Source organism: Suricata suricatta, chromosome 10, assembly GCF_006229205.1.
Source record: "Suricata suricatta isolate VVHF042 chromosome 10, meerkat_22Aug2017_6uvM2_HiC, whole genome shotgun sequence".
Taxonomy (NCBI): domain Eukaryota; kingdom Metazoa; phylum Chordata; class Mammalia; order Carnivora; family Herpestidae; genus Suricata; species Suricata suricatta.
In genome coordinates this window covers 117,602,131-117,620,001 of record NC_043709.1, presented here as the reverse complement: position 1 = coordinate 117,620,001, position 17,871 = coordinate 117,602,131, and the positions used below count along the sequence as shown (strand labels likewise).

The window sequence follows — 17,871 nt, the reverse complement described above, 5'->3', positions numbered from 1 at the left end:
AATTAGAGAAGAAATTAAAAAATATATGGAAACCAACGAAAACGAAAATACAACAATCCAAAATCTCTGGGACACAGCAAAGGCAGTCCTAAGAGGCGATCCAGGCCTATTTCAACAAACTAGAAAAAGTGCAAATTCAAAATCTAACAGAGCACCTACTGGAACTAGAAGGGAAGCAGCAAGAGCACCCCAAACCTAGCAGAAAAAAAAGAAATAATAAAGATCAGGGCAGAAATAAACAATATAGAATTAAAAAAAACAGTCTAGCAGATCAATGAAACCAAGAGTTGGTTCTTTGAAAAAATAAACAAAATTGATAAATCTCTAGCCAGGCTCCTCAGAAAGAAAAGAGAGAGCACCCAGATAGATAAAATCATGAATGAAAAAGGTTCTATTACAACCAATCCCTTAGAAAACAAGCAATCATCAGCGATTACTATGAAAAATTATATGCCAACAAACTGGACACCCTGAAGAAATGGACAAATTTCTAAATGCAAATGCACTACCAAAATTCAAACGGGAAGAGATAGAAAGCATGAATAGACCAATAACCAGTGAAGAAATTGAATCCGTTATCAAAAATCTCCTAGCAAATAAGAGCCCAGGGCCAGATGGCTTCCCAGGGAAATTCTACCAGACATTTAAGCAGAGCTAATACCCATTCTTCTCAAACTATTCCAAAAAATAAAAATAGAAGGAAAACTTCCAAACTCATTCTACAAAGCCAGCATCACCTTGATACTCAAACCAGATAGAGACCCAGCAAAAAAAGAGAACTACAGACCAATATCCCTAATGAATACAGATGCAAAACTATTCAACAAGATACTGGCAAATCAAATTCAACAGCATATGAAAAAGTGATCCATCATGGTCAAGTGGGATTCATTCCTGGGTTACAGGGTTGGTTCAATATCTGCAAATCCACCAGTGTGATACATCACACTAACAAAAGAAAAGATAAAAACCATATGTTCCTGTCAATAGATGCAGAAAAAGCATTTGACAAAATACAGCACCTTTCTTAATAAAAACCCTTGAAAGTTGGAATAGAAGGAGCTTACCTAAACATTATAAAAGCAAGTTATGAAAAGCCCACAGCTAATATCATCCTCAATGGGGAAAAACTGAGAGCTTTCCCCCTGAGATCAGGAACATGACAGGGGTGTCCACTCTCACCACTGATGTTTAACATAGTGCTGGAAGTCCTAGCATCACAGTCAGACAACAAAAGGAAATAAAAGGCATCAGAATTGGCAAAGAAGAAGTCAAACTTTCACTTTTTGCAGATGACATGATACTCTACATGGAAAACCTGAAAGACTCCACCAGAAGCCTTCTAGAACTGATCAATGGATTCAGTAAAGTTGCAGGGTACAAAATCAATGTACAGAAATCAGTTGCATTCCTATACACTAATAATGAAGCAGTGGAAAGGGAAATCAAGAAACTTATCCTGTTCACAATTACACGAAAAACCATAAAATACATAGGAATAAACCTAACCAAGGATGTAAAAGACTCATATGATGAAAACTATAGAAAACTTATGAAAGAGATTGAAGAAGACACCAAGAAATGGGAAAACATTCCATGTTCATGGATCGGAAGAATAAACATTGTGAAAATGGCATTACGACCCAAAACAATCTATACATTCAATGCAATCCCCATCAAAGTTGCATCAGCGTTCTTCTCAAGCTAGAACAAGCTATCCTTAAATTCATATGGAACCACAAATGACCCTGAATATCCAAAGTCATATTGAAGAACAAAACCAAAATGGGAGGCATCACAATCCCAGATGTTAGCCTCTACTACAAAGCTGTCATCATCAAGAGAGTATGGTATTGGCACAAAAACAGACACATAGACCAATGGAATAGATAGAGAACCCCAAACTGGGCCCACAAATGTATAGCCAATTAATTTGTGACAAAGCAGGAAAGAGTATGTGATTGAAAAAAGACCGCCTCTTTAGCAGGTGGTGCTGGGAGAACTGGACAGCAACATGCAGAAGAATGAAACTAGACCACTTTCTTACACCATACACAAAAATTAAGTCAAAATGGCTGAAAGACCTGAATGTGAGACAGGAAACCACCAAAACCCTCGAGGAGAAAGTAGGAAAAAACCTCCTAGACCTCCACCGCAGCAATCTCCTACTCAACACATCCCCAAAGGCAAGGGAAATGAAAGCAAAACTGAACTCTTGGGACCTCATCAAGATAAAAAGCTTCTGCACTGCAAACTAATCAAGAAAACTAATAGGCAACTGACAGAATGGGAAAAGATAGTTGTAAATGACATATCAGATAAAGGACTAGTATCCAAAATCTACAAGGAACTCACCAAACTCCACACCCAAAAAACAAATAACCCAGTGAAGAAATGGGCAGAAGACATGAACAGACACTTCTGCAAAGAGCACATCCAGATGGCCAACAGGCACATGAAATGAGGCTCAGTGTCACTCATCATCAGGGAAATACAAACCAAAACCACACTGGGATACCACCCTATGCCAGTTAGAGTGGCTAAAATGAACAAATCAAGAGACTATAGATGTTGGCGAGGGTGTGGAGAGACAGGCACCCTTCTACACTGTTGGTGGGAATGTAAACTGGTACAGCCACTCTGGAAAACAATGTGGAGGTTCCTCTAAAAACTATCAGTAGAACTCCCCTATGACCCAGAAATAGCACTGCTAGGGATTTACCCAAGGGATACATAAGTGCTGATGCATAAGGGCACATGTACCCCAATGTTCATAGCAACACTGTCAACAATAGCCAAATCATGGAAAGAGCCTAAATGTCCATCACCCGATGAACGGATGAAGAAGATGTGGTGTGTATGTATATATATATACACACACACACATACACACATACAATGGAGTATTACATGGCAATGAGAAAGAATGAAATCTGGCCATTTGTAGCAAAGTGGATGGACCTAGAGGGTGTCATGCTAAGTGAAGTAAGTCAGGTGGAGAAGGACAGATACCATATGTTTGCACTCATAGATCTAACAGGAGAACAGGAGAAACCTAATGGAGGACCAGGGGGAGGAGAAGAAGGAGAGAGTTGGGGAGAAAGAGGGATGCAAAACCTAAGAGACTACTGAATAATAAAAATGAACCAAGAGTTGAAGGGGAGGGGGGGAAAGAGGTGGTGGTGATGGAGGAGGGCACTTGTGGGGAAGAGCACTGGGTGTTATATGAAAACCAATTTGACAATAAACTATTAAAAAATAAATAAATAAATAAATATATTTTAATAAGCTTGTAAATAATTTTTAAAATGTATCTTTCACTCCCTAGGTCCAAATCTAAGAGGAAGAGTCAGATGAAAACAATTACATTCAATGTGATCTTGCCATAAAAGACATGTTTATGCCCCCAGTTTAAAAAGCAATTCAAAAAAGAGATAATAAAACATCTATGACACCTACGTACTATGCAGACTTCTGAAGTACTAAGTGAAGAGGTGATTTCTCAGTTTGGGCCTCTGGCACTCTTTGATTAATTAGATTTTTTAACACTTTCTCACTTACAGATTATGCTAGATACTATGAAAGGTGAATTTGCTAATTATTAAAACCTTTTTTTATTTTAAAAGTTTTATCTTTTTTTTTGAGGAAGGAAATAGGAATCACTAATAGCAAATGGATGGAGAAGACATAAGTGTCTATTAAGTCACCACATAGGTGTTGAGTGAATCTCTGCAGTCTTTTCTGCCCTAGTCACTGGGAACTTGACTGTGAGGAAAGCCCACAGCAGAATTTGGCCTCTGGCCTCATCATTTACTGGGTAGACAACATTAGGCACATTAGGTAATCCTGATGAACATGTTAGTTTCTTCATTTGAAAGGTTCCATGTACGGTCTTCATAAGAATTAGAAATAAAATAAGGGAACATTTAAAACAGTATCTGGCCCATCCTATGCATTTAATAAAATTAGAGTTGTGATTTGTGGTTATGTTTATGTCAGTCGTTGCTGCTAATGGAATAAAGAATTTAGTGTCCCACAAACCACAGAGGATATGAATTAAGATCATTTTTAAGAGGCAGGACTATTCATTTGAATTATGTCTCAATAAGTAAGCACCTCCAGTTTTGTTCCTCGTGAGTTTAATATCCCAAGGTCCTCAGGATAATAAGAACAAAAATGAATATATAATTTATTTATAGATTTGTTGAGATCCAAAACAATTTCCACAGACATTTCATACCAGAAATTGACAAACAGATTCCAAGCTTCATATAGAAATCAAATGGACTAAGAATAGCCAATTTTAATATACGGGAAAACAAAGTTAGAGAATTTAACAGATTGATTTATTATAAATGTGGAATAATCAAGACAGAGTAGTACTTAAGTAAATATGGGAAAATGGACCAGATAAATGGACAAAATAGTCCTAAAACCAATTCACATATATTTGTACACTTGATTTTGAAGTTTGGTTCTTCAGAGCATTGAAGGAAAAGACAATATTTTCAATGTGAACTGAAAAAATTAGCTAGCAACTTGGGAGAAAAAAGACTTTCCCCTACTTCACAGCTTTAAAAAATAATAAATTCCAGGTAAATTGTACACGGAGCATAGAGGGTAAAACAGTAAAGCTTCTCAAAGATCACCTAATAGGGGCACCTGAGGGGCTCAGTCAGTTAAGCATATGAGTTTGCCTCAGGTCACAAACTCATCGTTAGTGAATTCAAGCCCTGCATGGGATTCTGTGCTGAACAGCTTGGAGCCTGGAGCCTGCTTTGGATTCTGTGTCTCCCTCTCTCTCTGCCCCTCCTCTGCTCGTGCTGTCTCTCTCTCAAAATTAAATAAACATTTAAAGAAATTTTTAATCTTTATTTTTGAGAGAGATAGAGAAAGAGAGAGGGAGGGAGGAACAGAGAGAGACACACAGAATCTGAAACAGGCTCCAAACTCCGATCTGTCAGCACAGAGCCCAGTGCAGGCCTTGAACTCACAAACCATGGGATCATGACCTGAGCCGAAGTCAGATGCTTAACCAACTGAGCCACCCAGGTGCACCAAAAATAAATAAGCATTTAAAAGAAAAGAAAAAAGAAGATAACTTAATAATAGCTTCATGATGTTAAAGCAAGAGTTTTAATACATAAAAATTGTTAACCATGGGGAAATATTTAAAAAAGGGACTATATCCAAGTTAAGAATTTCTGTTTATCAAAGAAAGATGCCAAAATGATGATCAAAATCATCACTGAATCACCATTAAGAAATGGGAGGAAAGCATGCATATCACATATATTGAATATGACGTGTACTGACTGGTCACTATATACCACGCACTATGCCCGATGTTGAACTGTGGGGGGGGCGGGGATCATGTCTATTTTGTTTCTTATGCAGGAAACTGGATCATAGGTCCTCAAAAAATACTTGATAAAAACAATAAATGAGTGTAAAATTAGTAGAACACACGTGGAAATAAAAAGACCACTGGAGTGACAGAACCATAGATTCAGATCAAATCATTCATGAAAAACTAATAATGTGTTTCATGCTGGAAGAAGAAAGTCAACATAAGACAAGACAAAACAAAGTGAACAGATCTGGAGACCATGGAGGAATGAAGTGACTAAAAGTCATAATTCTGGCAAGGATAAACTTATCTAGTCAACAGTTCTTCAACTGGAGATCTCTGTATTACTTGCCCAGAAACTACACATTTAAAAACTATTTATGTTAGTTTTCCCAATCCAATATAACTTGATATAATTCGCTCACAGGTATATATAAATTAATAAAGAAATTCCTTTTTAAGTATATATCCCTGAAATATCCCCCACTTGCAAGGAAAATAAAAAAGGGACACTTATCAAGAGATCGATTTGAAAAATGCAAACAACAAAACTGCATTTGCATCTTCACATCGTCCTATGAACACAGTCCCAGTGTAGCAGTGGATCCTACGGTCTCCGATCTTACATGCACTGATTGCGGGCACATGATGTATGCACGAGTCCTAATACAAAAGTAAAGAATTATACAAACACTCGCCCGCGTTTTGGATGACATTATCCAAGCACGTACCTGTGGAGGAAATCAACACACCCCGTGGGATGGGCAAAGCAGTAATGATCACACTTAACGATACTGTCACCCACAAAATAGCAGCATCTCTCTACTGGTCTTAAAATTGTCCTTTCTCATATAATGGAGGAAGTAGGATGCTTTATAGACACATATATTTTCTAATAACATATTGTAAACCACACAGAAAGTATTATAAGACAAAGAGTTACACACCCAGCAGTTGCAAAAGGAAAGACATTGGGTGATGGTGCGCAAATCATTTAAAAAGTGATTATAAAAAGGGATCTTACTTATTGTTGGGAGCCACCGAGTTTTGGCTGCCTCAGGCAAGGATATATCGCTCTCCAGGGAGCAACCAGAAAAATAAGATTTACATCTGGAGGCTAGGAGAGTGCATTTCAGAGACTGTCCTACTGAGGCAGATGAAAAAAGCCAAAATATACAAAAGATCAAACCGCATTTTGGTTTATGCAGCGCTAATCTGGGCGCTTCTTTGATGCTGTGTCTGGAGTTTCAGTTTCAGTTTTCCCCTGTCTCTAATATTCATCTGACTCTGTTACCTGGCAACCAACCTGGGTCAGTTCCCCGCCCCAAACCCTATATAAGAGGAATTATTTTCTTAATAAAGAGAGGGGCTTGATCAGAAACCGTGTGTTGTGTCCTTACTCTCTGTGCTCCCCCTTTCTGCCCTTTCTCTCCCTCTCTCAGGATCACGAACCCGCAAGGATTCACCGCCCCGAGGGCTGGAGCGGCGGGGCTGGGACACAGCAACTTATCATCTGTGTTATTTTTTAAAAAGTCTCCCAGGTCTCAGAGGATAATCAGTTCCGGAAGTCTTAACCATGACATAAGTTAAGCGATTAAAATACTGAAGGTTTTCCCTTATTTGAGAATCTCGTGTGCATTCATCCTAAATAAATTACTAAGAAACAAATACCCTTGCACGGACAAATCAAATTATTTGTGGGTGAGGTAAACTGACCTGTGATCCTGCATGTATACAACATCAGGGACATCTTCTCCAGGCGTATTCTTTGGGTTGAAAAATATCTTTTAATTCATTCTGATACTATAGGCCTTTTTTTTTTTTTAGCATACCTAATGAGATGTGATCTACTGAAAGTTGTCATGGACTTTATTAGCTTCATGAAGAGTAGCAGAAAATGCCAAGTGTTCAATAATGCAGCTCTTCTAATGGTTTCCCTAGTATTACCCTAGTGTCTGTAGTGAACCATTCTTGTGGTATGAAACTAACTACCCCTCACCCCAGCCACCAACTCCCCGGTAGAAACCAAACCAAATCCCTGCCCCACCAACTGCTTCCAAAGCCAGCCAGACCAACCAGAGTTCTCCGGAGGGACTTTTAGAATGTAAACCAAGGGAAAAGGAACATTCCTTCTTGAGTGTCAGATCTTACTAGCTGACCCCCCCCCATGGTGTGAAACCAGTCCTGCCTGATTCCCAAGCTCCACACACTGACGTCTATACGGTGCTTTAGTGAGTCAGACGGCACCAAGAACAAAAAAAGGTTCTATTTGACTTTATTGGTTCTTTCTATAGTACACATCTAACTTTTAGATGTTTAGAAATCTTCTATACATCCTTGCTAACTCAAACGAAGACCCTTGAACTCAACTGTATGCAACTAGACTACAGTAAAAAGCTTTAGTAAAATATACATCTGCTTACTACACACACCGTCCAGATCAGTTGACTTTTCTTTTCCACAGCACAGCTGTCTTGACCAAGGAAACAGTGAATTAATTTGCATTCTGGTGCAAGCTCTCTGTATCATCAAGTATTTGTAACGAATTAGACCACAGACTGATAATTCCATATTGCAATGCTGCATAACTGGGTCAGATTTTTTTTTGGTGAAGGGCATATAGTAAATATATTAGGTTTTACTGGCCATAAGGTCTCTGGCACAACTATTAAACTTCTGTCTTTGTAGCATGAAAGCATCCACAGGCTGCTTTACTGAGTTGTCATGGCCCTGTTCCAATAAAACTATATTTGCAAAAAACAGGCTTCAGGCCAGGATTGGCCCGCAGACCCTCCTTTGCTCACCACTTCTCTGTGGATAAAGTCTCAATTCATTGGGATCTGATGAATAACTGCCTAAAAAATATCTGGCATAAACTTTCACACGTTACTTTACTCAGACACTCAGATGCATACCCACTAGATATGTTTGTGTAATTACTTGAGTACATTATGCACTTTTTTTTCTCTCTCTTCCTTATATCTGTCTTTCTTCTGGGCATTCTAACAACCTCTCCCCTTGGTCTTTCCTCTATCCTACTCTGACCTACCATGCACAACATACCCCAAATATACTCTCATTTCCAAGCCCTTTTAGATGCCTAGACTCAAAATTCCTTGATTCAAAATTACCCCCTTATGGAAAGATTTCAGAGCACTTATACATAACTTTTTAAATGTATTTTTCATGTCACATTTTAGTTCACTGAATATAAAGCTTTACTCCCCCGTAGATTCTATCCATACCATGGCACAGATTTTAACTTATTTATCTACATCACCTTGTGTATCCAGAAAACCTTGTAAAGGGGCTTAAACTCAATTGGTACTCAATAAATATTTCCTGAATCTGTTGAAGATTAAATAAAAGTGTTAGAAAATTCTTGCTTTTCTATATCAAAATTGTCCTTTACAAGTGCAAGGCACCTCAATTTTTAAAAAAGGACTTAAAATTTTAGCAGAGTGGTTCTGAGTTTTTCTTTTCTAGTCTCATGAAATATAAATGAGTAATGAACAACATTTGCTGAAATTTTATAAAGCCACCTGCGGTTTTACCAACTCAAAATTCAATATCAAATGTATCAAAGCCAACTATTTTAATTAGGGGCCCCCACAGTTGCTGTTTCAATATTATATGACATTCACTGCGGAAAAACTCTTTGTGAAGCAAGTAGAAACAGGCACACACAAAATAAAAATGGATGCGTTTTAAAGCCGAAGAAATTACATAATGTATCTGTATTTACTTATTTTCTCTTTTCAAAGCAGTTTTTAAAGGTTCACTAAAGTAATTATATTCTTTGTAAAATAGATTTTAGACCAAAAAAAACTGAGATACATAAAGTATTTGAGGTTTTTAGATCAGTATTTAAATTGTAAGCTTTTAAATTAGAGAGTACCAAGTAATAGTAAGAGTTTGTCATTTAATATATGTAACAAATCTGAGAAGGTAGGATTAGAACGATTACTACTTCACAGATAACTAAAGTAACTTGCCAGTGCTGTTTCCTTTGGTGAGTATTGAAATCAGGACCACACCAAGGTCCTTCTCCCCATGTTTTATATTCTAAACTAGTTGTCCTCTCACTGTAGAGTCAGAAACAGCCTCATCAGGATTACCTGAGAACTTACTTTAGCCACTAGTTGTTGGGTCCTGTCTCAGACATACTGACTCAAGAACTCCGGGCTAAGGGCACCTGGGTGGCTCAGTTAGTTGAGCGTCTGACTTGGGCTCAGGTCATGATCTCCTATTTAGTGGGTTCAAGCCCCCTGCATAGGGCTCTGTGCTGACAGCTCAGAGCCTGGAGCCTGCTTTGGATTCTGTGCCTCCCTCTCTCTCTGCCCCTCACCCACTTGTGCTCTGTAGCTCTCAAAATAAATAAACATTAAAAAAAAAAAAAAAGGAATTTTGGACTAGAGCTCAGCCATCTGCTTAACAAATTCTCCAACTTATTCTGGTGCATGCTAAGTTTTGAGACCCACTCCTCAAAACCACTTCTGCTAACAGCTAAAAGAGTACCTACAAGTCCCAGATACAAAATCAAGATGCCAATTCAAAAGGAGTACTTAGAAGAGTAGACACTCATGGGGCACCTCGGTGGCTCAATCAGTGAGGCAACCAACTTCGGGTCAGGTCATTATCTCATGGTTCAGGGGTTTGAGCCCTGCATCGGGCTCTGTGCTGACAGTTCAGCTCTGAACTGCTGCTTCTGATTCTGTGTCCTCCTCTCTTGCTCATACTCTGCCTCTCTCTCTCAAACATAAATAAACATTAAAAAAAAAAAAAGGAAAGAAAAAAACACATCCAAGCTTAATTCTTCTTCCCAAAATAAATACTCTGTGAAAAATAAATACCTATAAGATTAAAAAATTTTTAACAGTTGTTTTTACAATACCTCATTTCCTAATACATACTGAGTAGAACATAGGCACTGTATTCTAGCATAAAAAAAAAAAAGAGTTGGCCAGGAGAGGTATAGTTTGGAATTCTTAGTTAAATATATTTGAGAAACTCAATGCACAATTCCAGTGTACAATACACACACACACACACACACACACACAAATTTGATGTAAATAATTCTTCTGGAATTGTGTAATCAATTTCCATTATACTCTCTCTCTCTTTATAACTCACATAACCTTAATGTTTTTGACTAAAAAAATAGAAATGTGTGGCACATAATAAATATTGGTCAAGTGAGGAATAAAACAAACAAACAATTGAAGGCTTATTTTTGAGAATTACTAGATAAATAATACCTTCTAGTAAAAATTTATTTACGTAAATTTCAAAAATATTAGTAATTTAAATTTTTGAGATTTAAAACTAATTTTTAAAATTAAAAAGAACTACTTTAACAGAAATGGCCATTATTAATGTAAAATTTATTCCCATGTTACTATGAATTGGAAGTTTTATTTGTTTAAAAATAATTTGTTTCAGGCTTCAAGGTAAAGAAAATCATCAGGAATAAAAAATTGTATTCCATAATGATAAAGAGGTCAATAGTCCAAAAAGACCTAACAAGGCTTAATGTATATGAGCCTAAAAACAGTATCAAACTATGTGAGGCAAAAACTAACAGAATTTAAAAAACAACAAATAAAAACAAGCAAACAAAAACAGATGAATCCACTATCATAGTTACACTTCAACTCCCCTCTTACAGAAAAGGACACATTTCACAGTCAAAAGATCAGTAAGGACAAAGGTAAACTTAACATCATTAATCAGCTGGATATCACTGATGCCTACACACTGCTTTATCCAATAACATAAGACTATACATTCTTCTCAAGCTTAAAGGGACATTTACGTCTAATAAGGACTGTTAAGCAAAACATACAAAAAGTTCTTACTACAATAAGGAAACAGACAACTAATTAAGAAATGGGCCAGGTTTGGGGGTGCTTGTGTGACTCAGTTGGCTAAGCGTCCAACTTCAGCTCAGGTCAGGATCTCTTGGTTTTCGGGTTCGCAGCCCACATGGGGCTCTGTGCTGACAGCTCAGAACCCGGGGCCTGCTCTGAAGCCTGTGTCCCTCTCTCTCTGCCCCTACCCTGTTTGCACTGTCTCTTTCTCTCTCTCAAAAATAAGTAAAACATTAAGTTTTTTTAATTGAGCCAGGTTTTTAGAGCTGTTCTCTGTCATGGTTTGTGTGGGGTCCGCTCGTGGGTCTGTGAGACCTAAAAACAGAGCTTCTTCACTCCCCAACAGCCGTGGCCAGCATCTCGCTGGCAGTCACCAGGCCACAAAACAAGTATATCAAATTACACTGGAAGTACAGCGATTTCTTCTGTAATACTGTGAGAAAAAGAGCGAGAAGGAAGCTGGAGAGGCCCTTGAATGTTCAAAGAAGGCAAAAAAACCAAACAAACAAAAAAGGATAATTGTTCTGAAAGCTAAGTTTTTACCATAAACAGCACCAAGCTGGGAAAATATAAATGTGAAAGACTACCAAGATGCAGGAAAAGAGAAACTGCAAATCAAAGGACAATGTAAAGGCTCCACAAGGAACACCACTTGTGTACCTTCTGGACAGGGAGGGACAGATGCCAGCTAAAGGACTTTCCACCAGGATTCAATAAAAATGAAGAGAAAGTGGGAAAATGGGAATTCCCGTTGCCCAAAGTTCATGCCCAGGGACAAACAGAAGTATTAACAGTTACTCGAACAGAAGGGAGAAAGAAGAAAACATGGAAGAGGACAGTTACTACAATTTGCTTTGTTGGAGATGGCTTTACTCGAAAATCACCCAGTAGGAACAATGCATTAGGTCAATGGTCTCACATTTCCGAAAGGCCATTTGACACATCTTGAATTGAAAGCCACCTTTTCCCTGTCACTACGTGGTATAAAAGAAAATCCATCATGCCCACTATACACAACTTCAGGTATTGTTACCAAAGCTACGATCACTGAGGTGAAGGTGAGTAGGTTGGGCCTCGTGGCACAAGGAGGCAAGGTTATATGGGGATATACACCCAGGTTCCCAACAATCCTGAAAATGACGGATGCATAAATGCAGTCTTGCTCATTCAGCAGCAGTTTCAGACAAGTAACTCCATATAATTATTGAGGACAACACACCAATCAAGAAAACCACTCTGATTGCGCCCATTCTGAGTATCAGCAAAGAGCATTACATATCTTCTGTCATCAGAACTGTTTGTTCTAGCATTAAAAACAATTAAAACAGCCTACTTTTACACACAAAAAAAGAAAGAGGGGCACCTGGGTGGCTCAATAGGTTGGGTGTCCAACTTCAGCTCAGGTCATGATCTGAAGACTTGTGAGTTGGAGCCCTACATTGGGCTCTGTGCTGACAGCTCAGAGCCTGGAGCCTGCTTTGGATTTTGTGTCTCCCTCTCTCTCTGCCCCTCCCCTCCTCATGCTCTGTCACTTCTTCTGTCTCAAAAAAAAAAACAAACTTGGAAGGAAGGAAGGAAGGAAGGAAGAAAAGATAGTAAGAAACAGACCAAACACCTAAAAAGACACCTCATGAAAGAAAATATACAGGTAGCAAATAAGCATATCAAAAGGTGCTCCATACAAACATCATCAGAGAAATGCAAATTAAAACAACAATGCAATATACCTATTAAAATGGTCAAAATCCAGAAACTAATAATACCAAATGCTGGCAGGGATGTGGAATAATAGGAATTCTCATTCATTAATGGTGAGAATGCAAAATTGCATAATCAATTTAAAAGACTGTTTGGTAAGGTTTCTTACAAATAAATACACTCTTATCATATGATCCAGAAATTGTGCTCCTTGGTATTTAGCCAAAGGAGATGAAATTTATGTCCAGACAAAAACCTGCACATAGATGTTCATAGCAACTTTATTCATTACTGCCAAAACCTGGAAGCAAGCAAATGTCCTTCTGTAGGCAAATGGATAAATAAACTTTGGTACAGTCAACAATGGGATATTATTCAACACTAAAAAGTAATATGCTACCAAGCCATGAAAAGACAAGGAAGAAACTTAAGTGTATATTAATTATTAAGTGAAGGAGCCAATTTGAAACGGCTGTATGCTGTATGATTCCAACTATATGACATTCTAGAAAGGCAAAACTATGGAAACAGTACAATGTTAGTAGTTGCCAGGGCTGTGGTAGGAAGAAGGGAGGGATCAGTAGGCAGAGCACAGAGGATTTTCAGGACAATGAAAGTATACTCTGTATTGTACTGGATAGATGCAATTATGCATTTGTCCAAACCTACAGAATATACAACACCAAGAGTGAACTGTAATGTGAAATATGGACTCTGGGTGTTAGGAGATGCAATTTAAGATCATCTATCATAAGTAATATACTGTCATTAATTATAGAGAATGAAGCAGGGTAAGGGAAGAATCTAAAGATGCAAAAACTGATCTGTATCTAAAGGAAAAATCTAAAGACACAGAAGAGGGAGAGAGGGAATCTCAAGCAGACTCTGCTCTGTCAGCTCAGAGCCAGATGCTGGGTTTGAACTCACGGACCATGAAATTATGACCTAAGCTAAAGTCAATAGGACGCTCAACTGACTGAGCCACCCAGGTGACCCTAAAAGGGAATTCTTAATATTTTCTGAAACAATATGAGCTGGCCATGTTTGTAGGAAATACATTTATTAATCTTGACCTGATTTTTTAAAAATATTCAATCTTTCCAGCACTGATCTCTAAGGCTATTCAAAACTCCACTTGTAACCTCACTGGGATTTTGAAAATTCCATGTAATGAAACTAGCAAATTGGATTCTGCTCACTAGAACCATGATTTTCCCCAGTTTTATGAAATGGGCTTATAAAATTACGTGATTGTGAAATCAATACAAGACACAGCCAAAACTTACTTTGAAATGTCTTATAGATGAAATCCCAGTAGTAGAAGGGATTAAGACGGCTATGCACTTCCTCTCTCCAGACAAAACAATTGTAAATATTGCATAAAATATACAAAGTTCATTCCAAAATACAAACTGGAACATTTCCAAAGCAGACAAAAAGCCAAGGCAAACATAACACACACACAAACTTGAAACACAGAGTGGTGAGAACAGTGAGATTGTGTCTTTTTGATCTAAGAAAACTGACAATCTGTTACCCTTTGGCTCTGTTTGCAAAAGCTGACACAATGACAGCCTTACTGGCTACAGGAATCAGAGATCAGAGTTCAGAAGAAAATTTACAGGAGAAATTCTAACAGCAAAGCTACGCAGGTGTAGGGGAGACAACAGGAAGCATGACAAGATGTAGGTAAAGGCCAGAGGAAAAAACTATGCTCAGAGAGTAGAGCCACGTGGACACAATCTTCAAAGTTGAGTTTTTCTTAACAGTATATTTTTTAACTCTACATAACTCAAACACCAGAAGTCTTTGTGGACTTGAAGTTTCAGAAAAGAGAGCCTGAAACTGACAGAGCATGGATAAAGAAGGAATGCACAAAAAGCAACACTGGAAAATGATAGAACAGAGAAAGGAGTAGCTGCATACAGTGCATTGGATAAAGTTTACAGTTTGAAACCAAGTACATTAACTACCTATTAAAAAAGGAAACAAAAATCTTTACATGAATATTACAGAATCAAGTCACTAAAATGTCATGTCAGTAATATCCAGTTTCCAATCAAAAACTTCTAGACATACAGAAAAAATGTAGTATGATCATTATGGGTTAAAATATATAAACAGCCAATAGAAAATTACTCCAAGTGAGTCAGATGTTGAATACATCAGACCAGGATTTTATAGCACCTGTCACAGATACATTAAAAGAACTAAAGGAACATTATTAAACCAATTGAAGAACATTAGGTGTCAATGAATGTATAGACAATCTCAACAGTAAAATGGGAACTGTAAAATAAGTAACCAAATAGTAATTCAAAGACGGAAATCTACAATAATTGAAATTAAAAATTAAGATGCTACCTGGGCTCAATAAGAGATTGGATATCACTGAAGAAAAATGAGTAAATATGAAAATACATTAGTGAAGTTATCAACTCAAAATCACAAAGATAAAAGATTGACAAACATTAACACCATTAGAGGCTTGTAACACAATATGAGACAATCCAAAATTGACATAACTGAATCTCAGTAGAAGAGGAAAGAAAAAAATATTTGAAAAAATAGTGACTGAAAAGTTCCTAAGTCTGGTAGACAACAATTAAGGATCTAGTAAGCTTAATAATAGATACACAATAGCCAAAATGTTATAACCCAAGATAAAGAGAAAATCTTGTAAGCAAACAAAGAAAACAAAGAAAAATGATGCAAAAAGAGAAACATCAATATGAACAATAGATACTTTGTCTGAAATGATTGAAGACACTGAAACTATGTTCAAAGTGTTGAATAAAAACAAAAAGAAAAATTAATTTTACACCCAGTGAAGCCTTCTTTTAAAACTGAAAGCAAAATAAATTTTTTAGATTGAGAAGAGGGAGAATCCTTTGCCAGCAAACCTTTACTAAAAGAAATGCTAAAGAAATATCTTTAGAAGACTGAGGAAATAACACCAGCTAGGAGTTCAGATTACATAAAATGATAAATATGTTATAAAATATTAAATTATGTGTATATATAATTTATATATGTTACACTTATATATTTTAAATTATATATGTAATATATACATGTGTGCATTCTTTTTTTCTCTTCATACTGCTAAAAGACAAGACTGAATGAGGCAAAACTGATGCCACTTTGATAGATATATAATTCATATTGACAATATCTATAACAATAACAACACTAAGAAGAAGTGGGAGTAAAAAGAAATAAACAGTACTAAAGCCCCTATATTTAACCTTGACTAATTCAATATTAACACCAGGTACACTGGATCAAATTTAAGACGTTTATTGTAACATCTAGAGCAACCATCAAAAATTGCAAAGATAGCAAGAAAGATAAAAGACAAAGTAAACCAGAAAGATAAACTTTTTGAATTAAAATTTAAAAATCAGGAAAGATGAAAACAGGGAATCTTAAAAACTGAGACACATTTGAAAAATAGAAATATAAAACTTAAACATTAGCATATCAATATCAATAATTACCTAAAATGTAAATAGAATAAATATCCATCAAAGGCAGAGGCTGTTGGTTAGAATCAAAGACCAAGAAATAGCCGTATGTTATCTACAAGATACACTTTAAATACAAAGAAAAATGAAGATTGAAAGTAAATAGCTATGAAAGGAATACCAGTAACCTAGAAGCATAAGAAAACCAAAGTGATTATATTAATATCAGGATGGATTTCAAGACTGATATGTATCAGTCTATATCATACACTTATGATATATATAGCAGTATATATCATATACATATTAATTGAAACTGAATCAAAGCCTTAAATGTGAGAGCTATAAAACTGTCAGGAGAAACTGAGGGGAAACACCTCATGACTGCATTTGACAACAATTTCTTGGATGTAACACCAAAGACAAAAACAACAAAAAATAAATATATTGGACTACATCAAAATTAAAGCTTTTGTGCATCACTACCAACAGAGTGAAAATTCAAACCACAGAATTAGAGAAAATATTTACAAATCATATTCTGACAAGAAATTAAAATCCTTAATATATAAGGAATCCCTATAATTCAACAAGGACAAAAAAAATTAAAAACCCACTTCATCTGGAAAACCCAATAAACTCCACCAAAATTCTGCTAGAACTGATCCATGAATTCAGCAACATCGCAGGGTACAAGATCAATGTACAGAAATCAGCTGCATTTTTTATACACCAATAATGAAGCAACAGAAATCAAGAAACTGACCCCATTCACAATTGCACCAAAAACATAAAAGACCTAGGAATAAACCTAACCAAACATATAAAAGATCTATATGCTGAAACTATGGAAAACTTAGGAAGGAAAGTGAAGAATACACAAAGAAATAGAAAAACATTCCATGCTCATGGATCAGAAGAAAAAACATTGTTAAAATGTCAATACAACCCAAAGCAATCTACATATTCAATGAAATCCCAATCAAAGCTGCACCAGCATTCTTCTCAAAGCTAGAAAAAAACATCTTAAAATTAGCATGTTGCATGTAACCACAAAAGACATTGAATAACTAAAGTCATATTGAAGAAGAAAACCAAAACGGGCGGCATCACAATCCCAGACGTTAGCCTCTACTACAAAGCTGTCATCATCAAGACAGTATGGTATTGGCACAAAAACAGACACATGGATCAATGGAATAGAATAGGGAAACCAGAACTGAACCCAAAATGCATGACCAATTAATCTTTAACAAAGCAGGAAAGAGTATCCAATAGAAAAAGGACAGTCTTTATAGCAAATGGTGCTAGGAGAACTGGACAGCAACATGCAGAAGAATGAAACTAGACCACTTTCTTACACCATACACAAACATAAACTCAAAATGGCTGAAGGACCTGAATGTGAGACAGGAAACCATCAAAACCCTAGAAGACAAAGCAGGAAACAACCTCTTTGACCTCAGCCACAGCAATTTCTTAC

General features: G+C 36.8%; 1 protein-coding gene and 1 pseudogene across 1 annotated transcript in view; one reads left to right on the top strand and one right to left on the bottom strand.

Moving 5' to 3' along the window:
* Window positions 1-17,871, bottom strand: part of MALRD1 (MAM and LDL receptor class A domain containing 1) — a 759,741-nt gene that overhangs the window by 467,110 nt on the left and 274,760 nt on the right. The gene's annotated exons all lie outside the window — the stretch shown is intronic.
* LOC115303948 lies at window positions 5,302-12,424 on the top strand (annotated as a pseudogene).